The sequence below is a fragment of the Garra rufa genome, unplaced genomic scaffold (genome assembly GCF_049309525.1).
Source record: "Garra rufa unplaced genomic scaffold, GarRuf1.0 hap1_unplaced_108, whole genome shotgun sequence".
Classification (NCBI taxonomy): Eukaryota; Metazoa; Chordata; class Actinopteri; order Cypriniformes; family Cyprinidae; genus Garra; species Garra rufa.
The window spans coordinates 26,592-47,372 of NW_027394383.1; the positions used below are offsets into that span (position 1 = coordinate 26,592).

The following is a 20,781-nucleotide window of genomic DNA, read 5'->3' on the forward strand; positions in this document are numbered from 1 at the left end:
GACCACCTATCGTCTTGGTCTCGAACCCCATCTTCGCCTACAACTTGCTGCGTTGGATGACACTTCATTCAGGGTTACAGCATCATAACAACTCCATTAACCAACCTGCTCAAGGGAAAACTGACGAAACTCGTCTGGACCCCTGAAGCTGCCGCAGCCTTCCAATCCCTCAAGGAAGCCTTCACCCAAACTCCCATCCTGCTACATCCTGATCCTGAACTCCCTTTCGTCGTCGAAGTGGATGCCTCTACCTCGGGAGTTGGAGCAGTTCTCCCCCAGCATCACGGAACCCCTAGTTTACTCCATCCATGTGCCTACTTCTCCCGGAAGTTTAGCCCGGCGGAGAGGAATTATGACATCGGCAACCGAGAACTCCTGGCTATCAAACTCGCCCTGGAGGAGTGGCGACATTGGTTGGAGGGAACCAATCACCCGTTTCAGGTACTAAGGGATCACAAAAACCTTCAGTACCTCCGTGATGCAAAAAGACTGTGCCCACGTCAGGCCAGGTGGGCACTGTTCTTCTCCAGGTTTCCTATTTCCTATCACCACCATTTCCTATCGTCCCGGTCCAAAGAATGTAAGAGCAGATGCATTATCCAGAATCCACGACTCCCCTGATTCTCCTGAGCCTCCCACCAACATCCTCCCTCAAGACATTTTTGTTAATCCCATTGAATGGTCAGCTCCTCCAAGTGTCGCCACTCCTGAACCTCGACCTCCGTCGGGCTGTCCTCCTGATCGTCGTTACATCCCAAGGACACAACGGGTAGATCTCATTCGCTCCATCCATACTTCCCTGGGCACTGGACATCCCGGGACCAGCAACACCCTCTCGCTGCTATCCGAACGCTTCTGGTGGCTGGGTATGGCAAGGGATGTGAAGCGATTCATTCAAGGCTGTAAGGAATGTGCCATGTCCAAAAGTCCCAGACAGTTACCTGCAGGAAAGTTCCATCCCTTGCCAATCCCGAACCGCCCCTGGTCACACCCTGGAGTGGATTTTATGACGGACTTGCCAGCATCGGATGGAAACACCTACGTCTTTGTCATAGTGGACCGATTCTCCAAGTTCTGCAAGTTACTACCTCTGAGAGGACTACCCACTGCCTTGGAGATGGCAGAACTCCTGTATAATCATGTCTTTCGTCAGTATGGGATCCCTGAAGACATTGTATTGAACCGAGGTCCGCAGTTCATATCCCGGGTATGGAGATCGTTCTTCCGACTCCTAGGTGTGACAATCAGCCTCTCATCTGGCTACCACCCGCAGACCAACGGCCAGACGGAGAGGAAGATCCAGGAAGTGGGGCGGTTCCTCAGGACCTTCTGCCATAACCATCAGAACTCCTGGAACCAGTTTCTGGGCTGGGCAGAGTATGCTCAAAATTCACTGCGGCAACCTTCCACCGGCCTCACACCATTCCAGTGTGTCCTCGGGTTTCAACCTCCGTTATTTCCCTGGAATGGTGAATCATCTGAGGTCCCCACAGTGGATTACTGGTTCCGGGAGAGCGAGAGGGTCTGATATCAGCGGAGAGCTGATATCCGTCTGCGACTGCCCTCTAAGAAGTTAAGTCCCAGGTTTGTTGGTCCCTTCAACATCCTGGAACAGGTCAACCCCGTCACCTACAAACTTCAGCTCCCACCACAGTATTGTATTCATCCTACCTTCCATGTGTCATTGTTAAAACCTTTCCACCCACCTCTCACTCCCTCCACAGAACCTGACCACGAAGAGGAACCTCCCTCCCCCCCGATGCTGGATGATGGGGCCGTCTATTGCGTCCGGGAGATTCTCCAGTCTCGTCGTCGTGGTGGTCTACTAGAATACCTGGTTGACTGGGAGGGTTACGGACCAGAGGAGAGGTCATGGGTCCCAAGAGCTGACATCCTAGACCCCACGCTCACAGAGGAGTTCCACTCCAATCACCCTGAGTACCCTGCACCCCGAGGACGAGGTAGACCACCACGGCGCCAGAGACCTCGGCCCTCAGGAGCGGGCCCTGGGTGGGGTGGGGGGTATGTAGTGTCACGGATTGGTCAGGTTCTACACCCACAATCACGCCAAGATCACTGTCACCTGAATACTAATTCACGCGCACCTGCACTCAATCACCGAAGCACTATAAGAACCCTCTCCACACACCGCTCAGTATCCAGGCTCGTTCTCGCGAAGCGGACTGCTAGTGTCTCTCACTACAAGTATCACTATCTGAAAACTTACCTGATTATACTTACCTGAACTCTGTCTTGTTCCAGTCCTCCCAGTTCCTGTCCTCAGCAGTGTGTGGCCATAAAGCTGACTTCCAAGTCAGCGGTGGATTAGTGGATTCACGGACTCTCCAAAGTTCCTCCGACGATCGTTCTTGGAGTCTTCCTGTCTCGCCATCTGCAAAGAAAAGGATCAGTCATCGTCATCACTCTTTCACCCGGCTCAAGTCTTTCTAATTCAGTTATACTCACCATATCTGGATCTCGTCTGATCTCCGGCACTGCTGCTTAACAATAAATATTACCTGCATTAATCCTTACCTTGTTGTCCCGTCTGCTTCATAACAATGTGATGTAGTTTTTTTATGATTAAATTGTATGATTAAATATATCATAATATATTCATTCCACAGCTGGACTTTGAAATAAATTGCGGACAAGATGACATTTGTATTGATGACCTCAGGATGGATTTCAATTTCTCTGGGTGAGCAAATATTTACATTTAGTTATTCTGAAGAACTACTGTTCTTCTAAAGAACAACACAAATATGTTTGCAAATAAATACCTCAACCTTGTTTCATTCCAAGTTATTTTTATTTTTTTCTCTTTTGTTTCTGTGATCCAGATCTACAAATATAGAGGTTGGCATCATGCAGGAGATCAATGTGACAGTGTTTGTAGAGAATAGAGGAGAAAACTCATACAACACACTCTTCACCCTCAGCTACCCCTTCGGACTTTCCTACAGCAGAATCATATCTAAACAGGTAAAACTTATATGATTTTAATAAAGACACCAAAAAATTATATCTATAAAGATAATCCCAAAGTTCTGTCATGAAACTCTAGATGGCGCAGTCTGATAGGTCAAACTCAATCTGACATAATAACATCATCACATGGCGCATGGTCAGCAAGGTAGCCAAGGCTCACATACACTCTTAAAAATAAAGGTGCTTTAAAAGGTTCTTCACAGCGACGCCATAGAAGAACCTTCTTTTTCCACAAAGAACCTTTAGTGAAACAGAAAAGTTCTTCAGATGTTAAAGGTTCTTGATGGAACCATTTAGACAAAAAAGGTTCCCTTCCGGGAACTCTACACTGCGTCCTGAAACGCTATGGGGAACGCCATTGGCGGGCCGCACTCTGAGTCATAGTCCAACGTCCAATGAGAAACGGGAGTGACGTCACAGGCGCGGTGACGTCATCGACCAGGAAGTATAAAAGCACGTGCGTTTGAAGCCGGCGTCAGCTTTTTTCATTCAGCGAGAGCGCTCTATGTCTATTGTCTGTCTGTCCCATACTGCTGTTTTTCAGTGCCAGTTTGCACTACTTTTATTTTGAGCAGTATGCCTGGGGGAAAACGTTCTTTTAAGAACGAAAGAAGAAAGGCGGTTCAGCAGCCACATAGAAAGTGTGTCCCTCCCTGCCAACGTTTCATTGTTGGGGGGGATACACACGATCTATGTGTGGTCTGCTGGGAGCGGAGCACGCTAGGTCAGCCCTTGAGGGGGCTGGCTGCCCGCAGTGCGAGCGAATGCCGCTGCGGTTGCTCCGTTCCCGGAAAGCCCTCTTTGAGGAGGGGGCTTTCGTTAGCGTTCCCTGCGGGTCTGGCCCCGCTTCCGTCGAGGCGGAGCGGCAGCTGCACTCATGGGGATCGCAGCTAGATCTACTAGAGGTAGTGAGACGGGTGATCCCCTATCTCCTTCCCTATCTGGTGGATCGGTAAATCTCCTACTGGATAAGGAAGCCCGCATGCGGTTACTTCCATCCAGAAAGAGTTTTCAACACTTCCCCTATCTTCCTCCGAGGAGGTTGATGTGGAGAACGTTGTCAAAAGTATTCAACCGCCCCCCCCCCCGATCGCCTCGGTATGAGGAGCTGTTGGACGTGCTGACTAATGCAGTAGCTAAGTTAGCACTTCCAAAGCGGAACTTTCTGTTCTTCCCCGATCTGCACACTGAGCTGTCTAGATCAGGGGAAAAACTAGAAAGAAAAGATGATGCCGCGGGTTGAACAGACGCTAGTCAGCTATCTGTCACCCAGCCTGGCATCATCCTTAAAAGTTCCGTCTTTGCTTTCCAGGCCGCCTAAAATAACTTCAGGCTTGATGGGCAAATTGCACACGTGTCGGGGTTGCTGGACGGGAGCATAAAAACCCCAGCCGTGTACCAGCTCCTCACATAAGAGGTTCATATTAGGAGCATTGCAGCCCGTTTCCCTCCGGTGAGACCTAGAGGGCGGGATTGGCAACACTCCTGACTGGGGGCTTCAAAGACTAAGCCCGATCTAAGGGTCGTGCTTTAGTCTAAGAGGTCCTCGGCTAAATGGCCCTGATGGCGGTACCACAGGGCCAATGAGGGCAGCCCCTCTCGAAGAGCTAGGTGCTTCACCGCCTCTGAGGAGTACGGTGACCACCTCCCTTCGGGGCCCTCAGGAGATTCGTCAGCTAACCCTGCCGGTGTTACAGGGCGCGGCAGTCTCCCGCGAACATCATTCTCTGGTCTCTCCGCCCGGAAACGTAGTGGAACCAGAGAGTTCGCCACCCCCACGGGGGTTTCCAGAGCGCTTACTTCAGGTGCATCCTGCCAGTTCGCTGTTACAGGTCACCGAGGTAGCTCTTCAAATAAATCCAGAAACCAGCCTTGAGAGGTTGGTTCCCTTAGTAGAATTTCTGGCAGCGTGGAAACTACTGCCAAATATTTCTATGTGGGTCCTGCGTACTGTAGCGTCTGCCTATTTTCAATGATAATAGTTAGGCCGTTGGCCTTAGAGACCCTTTTAGCCTTTTGACATTTGCATATAAATTAAAGAGATAGCTTGTCCCTCTACATTTATATGGGTGTTAAATGGCCCATGGTTCCCTATTCACTGCCACGTAGTTGCTAAACAGACTAACTCTTGTCTCCCAATGGGACTTCAAAGGGATACCAACGAGGAGACAACAGGCAACTCGGTGCCAGGCAGGAGATGCCTGGCCACAGACAACCATTACAAAACACAAACACACATACACAAAGACTTTTTCCTTATTTAGCCTATAATTAATCGATCACAAATGTATCTGGTATATGCATGTGTTGTTTGTATGTTTCTCTATCATATTTGCCTAGTTACCTAATTATCTGTATCAGTTAACCCTGCGAATACTTTTATTCCTGTGTATTAATGTATCTTTGGTTTAATATCTTCTAGACTGTTCGTTCTTGGTACCAAAATGATCTGCTCTTCATTTTGTAAACAATTTTGTACGCTATGTGATTAGAAGATGCATCATATTGTTTACACTGTATTTTGGGTAAAACTGAAACAATTTCACAGACCAGCCATAGACATGCAAATGGACCATAAAGTGAAGACAAAGAAAGTTGTCCCGCTCAAAAATCCAAGCTTTGGATTGGCCGGTCCTCCCAAACGTGGGTGTGACAGAGAACATTTGAAAAGTTCTGGGCTCAAGCAGATCTTGGCTTTTTCTTTCTTTTTTTCTTCAGCAGTCTCTTCAGCTTTTCTTCAACCTTCTGGATCTTCTCCAAGACTCATCACTGAGTCTAACTTTCGGTAGTTTTATCTTCAAATAACTTTGTAGACTCGTTGTGGATTTCCCTATCTTCAGAAGAACTACAGAAACTTCCAGCTCACTCTCTTAACGGAATCCATCAAGAATCTCCATTGTTTACCGCATCAAGACTCTTGTTCAGCAAACAAAGCCAATGCAAGTATCTATTTACCGCTATTTTAGATGCGTTTAAGTTGAGCCCCTTTTTAAGGTGAATTGATTCTTTGATGATTCTCATTAGGTTGTGGTTATTTGATACTAAATACTACCATTCTTCTTCTTCTTCTCTCTCTCTCTCTCTCTCTCTCTCTTTCCTCATTTAATTCCTTTCTTTGTATATATATGTGTTTTTATTAGTAGTTGTACGTTCACCGTAGATTCATTTATTAAATACCCTATATTTCACAATTTATTGTCTCTGAGTGCTGCTCATAATCCGAGGTCCCTGAATGTCTGATTTTGCTACATGCTATATGTGGATCTCACTGAATTATTGCTAGTACTGACTAAAGTAGGAAAGTTACTCTTTCTTGGCCAGAAACGTAATTCTTCCTAGAATTGATAAATGATTATACTATCTATTCGGCGGACGAACGGATCAAATAATTGTAATATTAATTCTGCTACGGTTAATTCTGAGATCTGATCTAAATATTTGTAATTAATTATAACCAGTTATAATTAATCATAAATATTTTCCCTTTTGAGCTATAAAACGCTACAGTACTGTAGAGAAAGGCTATTGCATTCAATTCGGCGCCAAGCCGCCACCTTTCAGCGGGGTATTTCCTACTCTGGTAGGCCCCGAGCAGGCTCTGGTATTGGAACAGGAAGTAAATACTCTCCTGAGGAAGGAGGCCATCGAGGTGGTCCCTCCTCAACACAGAGAATCCGGGTTCTACAGCCGGTACTTCATTGTTCCCAAGAAGGATGGGGGCCTGCGGCCCATTTTAGATCTCAGACAGCTAAACCTCTCAGTCAGAAAACTGAAGTTCAAAATGTTGACTGTCACACAGGTCGTGTCTCAAATCAGGTCCGAGGACTGGTTTGTCACGATAGATCTGAAAGACGCGTACTTTCATGTCTCCATCCTTCCTCAACACCGGAAGTTTCTCAGGTTCGCTTTCAGGGGCAAAGCTTACCAATACAGAATTCTTCCGTTCGGCCTAGCGCTCTCACCCCGAACTTTCACGAAGTGTGTGGATGCTGCTCTGGCTCCACTGCGACTCCAGGGCATCCGCATACTCAACTATATAGACGACTGGCTCATCCTAGCCAGTTCAGAACAGTTAGCGGCTCAACATCGAGATGTTGTTCTTGCTCACATGAAAAAGCTGGGGTTGAGACTCAACGCCAAGAAAAGTGTGCTGTCTCCATTACAGAGAACCACTTATCTAGGTGTAATCTGGGATTCGACCACGATGCAGGCACGATTGTCACCTGCTCGGATCGAGTCGATCCTTACTGCAGCAAATGCGGTCAAGCTAGGCCTGCTACTCACTGTCAAACAGTTCCAAGTACTGTTAGGTCTTATGGCAGCTGCATCCAACGTGATACCTCTTGGACTGCTGTACATGAGACCACTGCAGTGGTGGCTCAAAACCAAAGGGTTTTCCCCGAGGGGGAACCCATTCCGCAAGATCAAGGTCACGCGGCGCTGCCTACGTGCCTTAGTCATGTGGAAAAAGCCCTGGTTCCTATCACAAGGTCCAGTGCTGGGAGCTCCTTGCCGCCGCGTCACGCTAGCGACAGATGCATCCCTCACCGGGTGGGGAGCGTTCATGAGTGGCCGCTCCGCCCAAGGCCTATGGAACGACCGGCATCACTCTTGGCACATAAACTGCCTAGAAATGCTGGCAGTGTTCCTGGCTCTGAAGCATTTCCTTCCAGACCTAAGAAACCGTCACGTGCTGGTCCGCACAGACAACACTGCGGTGGTCTACTACATAAACCACCAGGGAGGTCTGCGTTCACGCCCCCTATACAAGCTGGCGTACCAGATCATCTTGTGGTCACAAGGGAAGCTTCTCTCATTGAGAGCAGTTCACATTCCTGGACGTCTCAATGTGGGAGCAGACGTCCTGTCGAGGCAGGGGCCGAGGCCCGGGGAATGGATGCTTCACCCCGAGGTGGTGAAGCAGATATGGAGAGTCTTTGGTCAAGCCCAAGTGGACCTCTTTGCGACTCAGGAGACATCACAATGTCCCCTTTGGTACTCTCTAGTTCCTCCAGCTCCTCTCGGACTGGATACCATGGTACAGACGTGGCCGAGGCTTCGTCTGTACGCTTTTCCCCCGATCGCTCTGCTCCCGGGAGTTCTGGAAAGAGTACGCCAGTACGGAGTACGGCTGCTGCTAGTAGCCCCGTACTGGCCGGCCCGAGTATGGTTCTCGGATATAATCGCCCTCCTCGACGGCTCTCCATGGGAGATTCCTGTCAGGAGGGACCTTCTTTCTCAGGCTGGGGGCGCAATCTGCCACCCCCACCCAGAGAAGTGGAAGTTATGGGCGTGGCCCCTGAGGGGGCACAACTCATAGAAGCTGGTCTCTCAGCTGAGGTTGTTGAGACCATCCTTCAATCCAGAGCTCCCTCTACGAGGAAACTTTATGGCCTAAAGTGGAACCTGTTTGCGTCATGGTGTCATGAACGCCGTCTAGACCCAGTCCACTGCCCGGTTGGTACAGTGCTGGAGTTCCTGCAAACTCGTTTGTCCACTGGGCTAGCTCACTCCACCTTGAAGGTGTACGTGGCGGCTATATCGGCTTACCACGCCCTTCAGGGCGGCCTTTCAGTGGGCAAAAACCCCCTGGTCTCACGTTTTCTCCGCGGTGCACTCAGGCTGAGGCCTCGTGCAAGACCGAGAGTCCCTACATGGGACTTAGCTGTGGTGTTGGAGGCGCTGTGTAAACCTCCCTTCGAGCCTCTGGAGGAGGCCTCCGATCGGATGCTTACCCTAAAAACAGCACTGCTGTTGGCGCTAACATCTCTTAAGAGAGTCGGGGACCTGCAGGCCCTTTCAGTGGCCCCTTCTTATATTGACTTTGCCCCAGGGTTGGCCAAAGCATTCCTCTACCCAAGAGCTGGGTACACACCCAAGGTCCCCTCAGTAACACCACAGCCAATAACGCTGCTAGCGTTTTATCCTCCTCCATTCGTGGAGCACGACCAGAGGAAGTATAACTTGATGTGTCCAGTAAGAGCACTAGACACTTATGTCCACAGAGCTGCCCTGTGGCGTAAATCAGAGCAATTGTTTGTCTGTTACGGCCCCCCTAAGAGGGGGTGCCCGGCTTCCAAGCCTACTTCAGTAAGTGGATCGTTGATGCCATCTCTACTGCATACGAGTCCTCTGGTCTCCCATCCCCGATGGGAGTCAAGGCTCACTCAACTCGAGGCGTTGCAGCCTCCAAAGCTCTGATGGCAGGTGTCCCGATCCAGGACATCTGCAGTGCGGCGGGTTGGTCCTTACCTCTAACGTTCGTCAGATTCTACGAACTAGACCTCAGAGCCACTCCGGGCTCAGTCATCTTTCAGCCCTAGCAAAAAGGCTAGGCTCAAGAGGTCAAAAGGCGCTTTCCTTCTAACAAGGAAAAGAGATTCTACCCCTTTCGTTCTGGCAATTTCCCCAGACAAAGGCGTATGATTCTCCTCAATAATTGTTCCTCCTGGTCTGGCAGGTCCTCAGACAGGAGATGTATCCCCACCATCTTGGCCTGGCACCTCCCAGGCAAGTGGTGTGTTATCCTGCCTCGTGTGCCCGAGGGCCGAGGCCTGTATTCCTCGTGTCTGATGGTTGTTCACAGACAGAGATGAATTCCAGTGCCCTGGCAAGATCACCAGGCACTCCTTATGTCCCTCTTGTACTGGCTGTAACGCAGACAATGGACTACCACTTCTCCTCGTGTGCCTGAGGGCCGAGGAGCACTTCTCCCCCTGCGCTGGTCATATGACAGGCAGCGGTTGAGACCCCTATCCTCGAGTACCTGAGGGCCGAGGTCTACTTATCCCTCTTGTCTGGTGGCTGATCACAGACAGAGATGAATTCCAGTGTCCTGGCAAGATCACCAGGCACTTCTTGTGTCCCTCTTGTACTGGCTGTAATGCAGACAAAGGACCACTATCTCTCCTCGCGTGCCTGAGAGCCGAGGAGCATTTCTCCCCCTGCACTGGTCTCATGACAGGCAGCGGTCGAGAACTCTATCCTCGTGTGCCCGAGGGCCGAGGCTCAGGTATCCCTCTTGTCTGGTGGTGGATCACAGACAGAGATGAATTCCAGTGCCCTGGCAAGATCACCAGGCACTTCTTGCGTCCCTCTTGTACTGGCTGTAATGCAGACAAAGGACCACTATCTCTCCTCACGTGCCTGAGGGCCGAGGAGCATTTCTCCCCCTGCGCTGGTCTCATGACAGGCAGCGGTTGAGAACACTAGCCTCGTGTGCCTGAAGGCCGAGGCCTATTCTATCCCTCTTGTCTGGTGGTTGATCACAGACAGAGATGAATTCCAGTGCCCTGGCAAGATCACCAGGCACTTCTTGCGTCCCTCTTGTACTGGCTGTAACGCAGACAAAGGACCGTCATTTCTCCTCGAGTGCCTGAGGGCCGAGGAGCATTTCTCCCCCTGCACTGGTCTCAGGACAGGCAGCGGTCGAGAACACTATCCTCGTGTGCCCAAGGGCCGAGGTCTATTTATCCCTCTTGTCTGGTGGTGGATCACAGACAGAGATGAATTCCAGTGCCCTGGCAGGATCACCAGGCACTTCTCGTGTCCCTCTTGTACTGGCTGTAACGCAGACAAAGGACCACCATCTCTCCTCGTGTGCCCAAGGGCCGAGGAGCCTTTCTCCCCCTGCGCTGGTCTCATGACAGGCAGCGGTTGAGAACCCTAGCCTCGTGTGCCTGAGGGCCGAGGCCTATTCTATCCCTCTTGTCTGGTGGCTGATCACAGACAGAGATGAATCTCAGTGCCCTGGCAAGGTCACCAGGCACTTCTTGCGTCCCTCTTGTACTGGCTGTAACGCAGACAAAGGACCGCCATCTCTCCTCGAGTGCCTGAGGGCCGAGGCTCATTATCCCTCTTGTCTGGTGATGGATCACAGACAGAGGTGGATTACCACTCGCGTCCTGGCAAGATCACCAGGCGGAGTTACCACAGTGTCTCATCAGGTAAGTATTTCTAGACACTGTCCCTTCTCGGTCTTGCGAGACCAGACGAAGGATGACATGACCTCGTGGGCTCGAGGGCCGAGGTCTCTTTTCCCTCTGATCTGGTGGGCTCCACAGTCAGAGATGTATTACCACCCATGTCCTGGCAGGTTCCCCAGGCTGAGGTTTGTATTGTATTGTAACGCTGTTTTTCCCCCCTTGTTCTAGCAGACACTAGGCAGGGTGCGGAAATTATGGGGGCGTTGATACCTCGTTCCCCATAGCGTTTCAGGACGCAGTGTAGAGTTCCCGGAAGGGAACGTCTCAGGTTACGTATGTAACCCTGGTTCCCTGAGGGAACGAGACACTGCGTCTCGGACCATAATTCCCGCATCCCTGCTGCGCTCGCTTCATTCCTTTGAAGCTGACGCCGGCTTCAAACGCACGTGCTTTTATACTTCCTGGTCGATGACGTCACCGCGCCTGTGACGTCACTCCCGTTTCTCATTGGACGTTGGACTATGACTCAGAGTGCGGCCCGCCAATGGCGTTCCCCATAGCGTTTCAGGACGCAGTGTCTCGTTCCCTCAGGGAACCAGGGTTACATACGTAACCTGAGACGTTCTTCTATGGCATGAAGCACCTTTATTTTTAAGATTGTAGTCATAGGCCACTAGTATTATACTTGTTGGTGTGGTAGATCAGGCACACATAGATAGTAATACATGCAGTTCACATGGCTCTTTGTAGCAGCAGTCTGTAGTTCTGTTGTCTGCTGATCTTTAAAGTCATGTGGATTCTGATTAGCTGTCAATGTTTTTTGTCATTCATCACCTGGAAAAAAAAATCATTCTGAAATTGATTCCAATGATATTGTCCCACTGTGTCCCTGTTATAGTTTTGGTGTGGACAGTAATAGTATGTCATGATAGTTATCATCCTTGATTTTGAATAGCATCCTTGGTTTGAATAGCAATTGAAATGACAATTATTGTTACTGAATGAATGTTTATGCATAATTATCTGTTTGAGCAGGGCAGAGTGGAGTGTGTATCTCTTGACAGTGAGCAAAAAGGTTTATTTGGAGAGACCACCTGCCACATCAGTAAGCCTATCCTCAAGGGAAACTCTCAGGTGAGGTCACTTTTACAACTCTCATGTGGATTTTTTTTATTAGCACTTCTCATTTTCTCTGCGTCCACTTCTAGGCTGTGTTTCATATTACATACAGCATCAATAAAGAAAGCACATTCGATCAAAATGTTGCATTTACTGCTGGAATCAACAGGTATGTTCTATTTGATAGATATCAACTTTATCTGCATTCAATAATGAGCTGTTGAGTAGCTGTTCACATATGAGAAACTGATACTTGAAAATACTACTACTAACCAAAACCCTCCATCACTTACAGTGGGAATGACCAACACTCTAAAACCAGTGAATTATCCAAAGTGAAAAGTATTGGTGTCAAATATGCTATCTATATAGCCTTAATAAGGTTAGTGCTCTGGTCCTCTATAACAGACCTTCTCAACTGGATTTGTTTTAGCACCCAGATTTGACAATGGAGGTTACGTTTCCACTTGATGTTTAAAGTTAAATGGGATTCTAAAGCAAAACCAATTAAGATTTAATGTTAATTTAGTCAGGGTTATATTTTGTTTGACATGAAATGTAAAAAAATAAATAAATAAAAAATGTTGTACTGCATTACACTGTAGTTAATAAGCTAACTGGCCTGAAAATTAGTAAATAAATTTCATTAGACAACTAATGGAATTAATGTAAAGAAACCCTAAATTTATTTAGCAGTTTGGCTTGGAAAATACATTTTGGACAATTATTTTATAAAGATGGATTTATAGAAATAACTTTCAGTTCTGTGATTGTGATAATATGTTCCATACTATTACTATTTTACTCGCATGGTTTCTTGAGAAAAGTGTTTTCAAAAACATAAAAAAGGAGAAAATCTTAAGGATTCCAAAGTTTTGACCAGTAGTGTGTGTGTATTAAATAACTGTGAAACATTTTCCCTTTTTATTTTAAATAAGACATGAAGACTCAACCCTCCACATTAATTTTACTGCACAGAAAAATGATGCTGATAAACCAGTCAAACAGATACTAAAGGTACTGAAATGAAATTCACACACTTTCATGAAAACAAAATTTAATTTAATAAAGATTTTCTATAGTTCAATGTCTCTTCATGGCAAAAATGGTCTTTTCAGGTTGAAAATGACTTTAGAGAACTAAGTTTCAAAGTTTTCATCAGAGTACCAGTAATGTTGGGAGATAAATCTATCTGGACTAATAAAACCATACAGGTAAGTATGAATGTGTTAGAAAAAGCCCATATTGATTCACATTCATCTAAATAAAAACAACCCAACAGTAATGTATGTGCTTTTAGATTCCAGGCTGTGTGAAACAGAGGGATGTGCAGCCTGTCGTAACTGATTTTGCTGAAGCAATTAAAAGGGATCTCGTGGTGGTGAGTGATTTAATTTCATTCCCGAATCTAACATAAACAAGTCCATAAAATATAATGTTATATCATCTTTTTTGCACATTGACCCCATTGCTCTGTCTCTCTGGATGTGTGTCAGAACTGCTCTGTGGCGGCGTGTGCCGAGTTCAGCTGTAACAACACCCTCATAAAGAATGAAAAGATATTTTATAATATAACTGGCAATGTGAGCTCTGGATGGATTGAGCAGGTTTATGACTTTTAAAGCAAATTTATTTCACAAAACAGACCAATCATATTTTTTGTCATCATTTTAGCATTTCTTAATGTCATGATCTGTCTCTCTTAGACTGGACTCAGAGCTGCTGTTTTTCAGCTGGTCAGTTCAGCATCTCTGGATTATGACAAGAACACATATGTTTTCTTTTCCTCTGACTCTCAACAAACTGCACCGTCTGTTCAGGTAATGCATTTCCCTTACAAATTAGCCAGAAATGTTATAAAATTTAAATAATATTGGAAAAAGAATACAATTGAAACTTGAAAAATGTACAATTTTAATATGCACTGTAAATGTTTAAATGCTAGAACTTAGATTTTTCAATCCATGTATACCTATACAACCACAATGTAACCCATAATGATATTATATTTATATGGGAAGGTGGATTGTCAGAGGTAATATTGTATTAATGTACAGTATGTGTGTATGTAGATTAATACTCAAGTGGAGGTGTATGAGGAGGTGAATCTGACTAAAGAGATCGCTGGAGGTGTAATAGGAGGACTGCTGCTACTGGCTCTCATCACAGCGGCCCTCTATAAGGTGTGTATACTGGATGTTCAGTTTCAAACCTTTCATTTACAAAGGTCTACATATCTTGAGTTTCTTTTCCAGTGTTGTAATGCATACATTTTTTTTCTTTCAGGCTGGTTTCTTCAAAAGCCAGTACAAGCAGATGCTGGAGAATGCAGAACAAAGCCCTGAAGAGGAGCCAATCACACAATAGACAAATAAACAAAAATAACCAACCCCTTTAGATCAGCCACAATAGTTATATATAAAAGATTCAAATGTGGCTTTACTTGCAAGTGAAACTGCTTTCCAGACCCAACTTTATTAATAAGCTATACTAATTGTATGATAATCATAAGACTCCTGTTAACAAATGCTGTAATGTCTTTATTAAATAAAAGGGCCTGCTGCACGGTTAAAAGTACTGATGCTTTAAATCGAGGAGAAACAATTACAACCACTGGCACATGGAAGTTTACATTATGTATTTTCAGTGCACTAAGCAAACAAAACAGTTTATGTCCAATGAAATCTGACATGTTCAAACAGATAAATGTAATTAGACATCTGGTGGAATTAATGTTTAATTTATCCACAAAGTTAAAAATAATGTCTTCTCTCACAATATAAAACTATTATAATATTATTATAATTATTGTGAAACAAATCATAAACAACAATTTGAAATAAAGCTAAATAATAAATTAGTATTCTCCTGCATGTCAAAAAATAGGACACCCTACTGAATTCCATGGTTTTCCATAGAAGTACCTTTTTCTCTAAGTGGTTTCATAAAGAATCTTTAACATCTGAAGAATCTGTTTGTTTCACCAAAGGCTGAAATTGATCAAACATGCTCAAATCATTGCCGCTGGCCACTTGCTAGTTACTTAAGCTTGAATTTAACTTACATGAAATGTTCCAAACATATTTCTAAATTAACTTAATAAAGAAATGAAATGAAATCTAGCCACTTTGCCATTAAAATCTAAAACTGAACTATTTTAATGGCTGCAACACAGGTTCTGTTCAGATAAGTTGTCGGACAAGGGCAGGGTTCGGCCCTGAGTGTCTCGGGCTAGAGCTGGGCCCGTGCAGGGGTATACGTTTCCCAAAAGCATCATTAGCTAACTGGTTGTTAGTTCCAATTAACTCTATTGGTAACAACGGAACTTGCGACCATGGTTGTTTTTGGGAAACGCACCCCAGGACTCTATTTGTTCCCTTGTTTCAATTGAAAGTTCCCCATCGGCTCGGCGGGCCCCCAATGTGCCCGGGCCCATATGCACCTGCATACCCAGACACTACGCCCCTGGAGGATAGCAGAGAATAAAAAAAAAAGAAAACTGGAACCTCTCCAGCAGAACTACTGTCAGCGCTCTGTACACGCACAACTAAGTCACATGCCCAATAACAGGGGTTATACTCACTCAAACATCAAACACTTGATCTGGATCTGGCCCAAGTTTCACTTCACAAGTTTGATGACAGTCCTGGCCTAAACACATCTAAATGCCCATAATCAGTCATAATCATAGCGCCACCTGCTGGCAACAGGAAATGTTTTGATTTACTAACTTAATTGTGCAGTGCTCAATCTGCACCAAACTCCACGTTTAATAAAAGTCCTGGCCTGATGACATCTTTATGCCAATATTCAGTTATAGTCATAGCGCCACCAGCTGGCAGAAATAAGTTTGGCACATATAAATGGCTTTGGCATATTCCTCTTATGCTTATTGCCCACCATTCGCTGTTTTCCTAAAGCTGGGTGATGGTCAGCCCTGGTGTGAGGGCCCTTTCAACGCTGCTTGCAGCTTTAATTATTGTTGTTGTTGCTGATGATATATTTGTTAGTTATAATTAAAGATGCAACCTGAAAAACATTAATATATAACTAACATATTAAATTACTATGTTGCAAAAATAACAAAATATACAAATAAAGTTATATAATGTATTAGGTATATGACATAAATCAAGTAAAAAAACAAACAAACAAAAACATAGCATTTATAAATTACAAAAATACAACACCCTTGCTTAAAAAAAATTGTGGTTAAAAAAAGAAAGATTTTGTCCTAACTAGCTGCAACGGTGACACGCAAAATTTCTATTTTAGAAACAGTTTCTATTTCCGCGAAGTCGCTTGCAAGCTCACAAAGAGCTCATAAAAGGCACTTTATCTCCTTGTTGCTCCACGTTTGCCCTCCGCTCATTTTGTTTTGGATACGCCGCTTGTTCCCTTCATGAAATCATGATGCGATGCTATGTGACTTGTCATTACTTTCTGTTTTTGGTTCGTTTAGAAGTATTTGTTTCTTGTTGCATTCATATTTTATTCGAACCACATCAGAGTTCATTTGAAATCAGACCAAGACCAATCTTTTTAGCAGTCTCAGGGTCCACACCAGGGTGCAGATGGCTGCGTTCACACCAGTAGCGGCTACTGGTCTGTCAAATAGGGGAAGCTCATTTTCGATCTAAAAAAATTTTTAAACTCTGTAAAAGTGAAACAAGGAATGTGGTGTATAATTGTGTGAAATGTATGATGAAAATCAAGCAATTTGCCAAGCCAATATAAAGAAATAGGTTGCAGCAGTTTTTATTTCGACTGAATTTGAGAAATCCGCGATGGGACTGAGCGCGAATAGCTTCAGCGATTCCTTATAGTACAAAATCGCTGTCAGTCAAAAGGAGATGCAATCTTTCAACAGACCCTCCAATCATCACGCAGAAGCTTGGAGTCCAGGCCAGCCCACTCCTCAATCACCCCCAGAGACGCTGAGCGTCCGTGAGCGGGACATAATCGCAGCATTTATCCAATGACCGTCTAGTTTCAAAGCACTGAAAAAAAACATTCAAAGCAGCCGCATTGAAGTCAATGGACGCTGGGCTTCAACGGGGAAATGCACTGTGACGCTACGGGAATGTATAAGAAGAAAATCAAGTCAGCCGACCTGCTATATCTAACTGATTCTGAACGAACTCTAATGAGAGATGAACGTTTTCTAATGCATTTTTAGTCAATAAAATGTTAATACAATAGTACATAATTTGACCATTAATTTTGTGACATTATAGGGGAAGCTGAGCTTTCCTTGCAGTCTTAAAGAAATCGCCACTAGTTCACACGCACTAACAGAGCAATCACACCAAAGTTTGTTTTAATCGAACCAAACGTGACAAGTGTGAACACACCCTAACACACAGCTAACTGCTTGCTAACTGCTTGCACTAGCAGGAGGGGGAGGGGTTGTGTGACACTCTACACTGCACACAACCTGAGACAAAAAAAAACAAAAAAAAAAACAGTGCATACCACGGAAATGGTTTGACAGATTTTAGTGGTTTTGAAACTGTAAAATTTTCAATTCACAGTGCACATGCCTAACATGAATATTTTAATTTATCCTTGTCCCAATCAGGTTCTGAACTTGTTGTCCAATCAGTTAACATTCATTTTTGAGGGTTTACTATCTGCCACAATGCAAGGCCAATACTGCTGCCAGGAATAAAGACCACAACAGACCACAATATAAGAATCAGTATCAGATTCAGAAAAATCCTTATTGCCAAGTATGCTTGCACATACAAGGAATTTGTGTCAGTGTTATTAGCTTCCCGTACACAGAGACAACAACACACAGACAATACAAATAAGAGAATAAGAAAAATACACATATATAAGCATAAACAGACAAAAAAAAAAAAAAAAAATAGAAAATAATAATAATAATAATTTGTAAATAAATAAATAAATAAATTGACAGATAAATAGATGGTATGTGCAGTTGTGCTGTAGGAGATAGGATGGAATGCAGGGATGTGTTAGGGTGGAGGTGGTAGCAATAGATCAGATTATTCCACACATTTTTATTGCACAATGGGAGAAACATTTTAACTGTTCATAAGGTGGATTGCCTGGGGGGAAAAAACTGTTAATTCGCCTGATATTTGGGGCTCTGTAGCGCCGGCCGGATGGTAAGAGTTCAAAGAGGGGATGGCTTGGATATGATTGGTCCAGAGTGATTTTCTGAGGTCTTTTCCTCACACTGGATGTATACAGTTCTTGAAGGGTGGGCAGAGGAGCACCAATAATCCTCTCGGCAGTCCGAACCATTCTCTGCAATATTCTGATGTCTGATTTTGTAGCTGAGCCAAACCAGATCGTTATTGATGTGCACAGAACAGACTCGATGACGGCTGAGTAGAACTGTCTCAGCAACTCCTGTGTTAGGTCGAACTTCCTCAGCTGGCGAAGGAAGTACAACCTTTGTTGGGCCTTTTTTTTTTTTACAATGGAGTCGATGTGAGTGTCCCACTTCAGGTCCTGGGAAATGAAAGATTTGAAGTGAACTGATCTTCTAACCTTTTTGCATAGGTCCTTTTAGCCACTCTAATCTCTTTATTCAGTGTGTTCCTGTTCTGGTTGTACAAGACTCTAGGTCGAACTTCCTCAGCTGGCGAAGGAAGTACAACCTTTGTTGGGCCTTTTTTTTTTTTACAATGGAGTCGATGTGAGTGTCCCACTTCAGGTCCTGGGAAATGAAAGATTTGAAGTGAACTGATCTTCTAACCTTTTTGCATAGGTCCTTTTAGCCACTCTAATCTCTTTATTCAGTGTGTTCCTGTTCTGGTTGTACAAGACTCTATCCCCTTTTCTGTAGGCATCCTCTTTGGCCTGACGAAGATGTCTGAGTTTTTCTGTAAACCATGGCTTGTCATTGTTGTATGTTGAATAAGTTCTGGTAGGAATGCATATTTCCTCACAGAAACTGATATATGAAATAACAGTCTCTGTGAGCTCATCCAGATCAGTGGCAGCAGCTTCAAAAACACTCCAATCAGTCAAATAGAAACAGGATTGTAAGACCTGCTCTGTTTTGATGATCCATCTCTTTACAGTCTTAACTACAGGTTTAGCAGATTTAAGTTTTTGCCTATAGGTTGGTATAAGATGGACCAGACAGTGATCAGAGAGTCCCAAAGCTGCCCGTGGGACAGAGTTTTATCCTTCTTTAATTGTTGTGTAACAGTAATAAGAGAACGCAAACCAGTGTTTATTTCAAAGCAATGTTACATGTACGGTATCTTTTTAGTTGCATTGGTAAAGGGACAAGCTCACCAAAAAATTAATGTACTCTATGTCACCTGTATGATTTCATTTATTTATTCATTTAATTATTTATTTATTAAACACAAAACTAGATCATTTGAAAATGTCTATGCTTGTTCATACAGGGAAAGTCAATAGGGTTCCATGTTGTTTTGGATATCATTGACTTTCATTGGACAAATTGAAACATTTTTTTAAATATTTTTTTAGGTTCTGCAAAAGTAAGAAAGCCATACAGAAAAGCAAGATCTAGCTGTCTCAGGGTTTCTGCAGATATATGAACAAGTGAAATTTAAGACTTTTTAAGACCTTTTTAATACCACCTTACATGAAATTTAAGACCTAAACCTGTAATGGAAATAGATATTATATTACATGCATATATGTAATATTTAATGTGTTTAATGTAAAAAGTAAACACAATTTCATGGCTGTCATAAATTAAATTTATTACTACGAAATACAGTGAACTTTGCATATCAGCAGATACTATTCCACACAAAATATCCCCATAAAAGTTACACTAGAAATATCTGATGTAAAAAAAAAAACCTGAAGCAATATTTTCATCAGTGCTCTATTAGTGTCATAGTTATGTCAGTTTATGTCTTTGGTTTCTCCCATTGTCTCCCCCTGTTGATCTGTCATTTGGTTTAGCCCTCGTCACCGTCATCTGTTACACCTGTGTTTTATTATCAGTCATCAATGTCACCTGTGTATCTTGATTAGTTTGTCTTTAAGAGTCTGTCTTTGAGTTCAGTGTATTGTCGGTCCTTAACGTTTTGATGTGTGTGAAAACTCTTCGTGTTCCTGCCTTGTTCCTCTTGGAGAATTATATTAAATATATTGTATTTGTGAATATCGTCTCGTCTAGTCCTGCATACACCCCTGACAGAAGGACCGACCTAAACAGTTCCCCAGCGTGTTTCCCCTGCTTTATTTTTCGTTTTTTTTCAGTGTTTATTTTTTGGTTTTTATCATGGACCCTGCTGTGAGCATCATTCTCCTGGAGCAGGGGGATCGCTCTCTCGAGGACTACACCAGAGACTTCGTCCACCTCGTGCCTTACACGCACTACCCGGACTACTGCCTCTGTACCTTTTTCCGTAAGGGACTGAACAACACCATCAAGAGGCAGTTGTCCGGGGAAGGTCCTCGAGAGAGCATCGCTGATTTCATCGTGTGGGTGCTGGTGTCCAGCAGATCTTCGTCGAACGCGGAGGATGACACCAGCCCCACACCTGACCCAGAACCCAGCCCAACATCACCCCGACTAGCGGAGTTGCAGCCCGAGCCCACCGACGATGGAGAGCCAGAGCCAAGAGCGACAGAGCCAGAGCCGGACACATCGGACCAGGTGCGAGAGCCGACTGCAACATCCGCGACGGTGGAGTATGACGTGGAGCAAGAGAGGGCTACAGAGAGCCCTGCCCACTGCACCACCACTGAGGGTGAGCTTGGACAAAATTCTGGG

General features: G+C 44.8%; 1 pseudogene; it reads left to right on the forward strand.

The window, feature by feature from the left end:
* The window catches only part of LOC141316574 (integrin alpha-M-like), a 29,265-nt pseudogene extending 14,863 nt beyond the window's left edge, over positions 1-14,402 (forward strand).
* Positions 14,403-20,781: the final 6,379 nt, after the last annotated feature.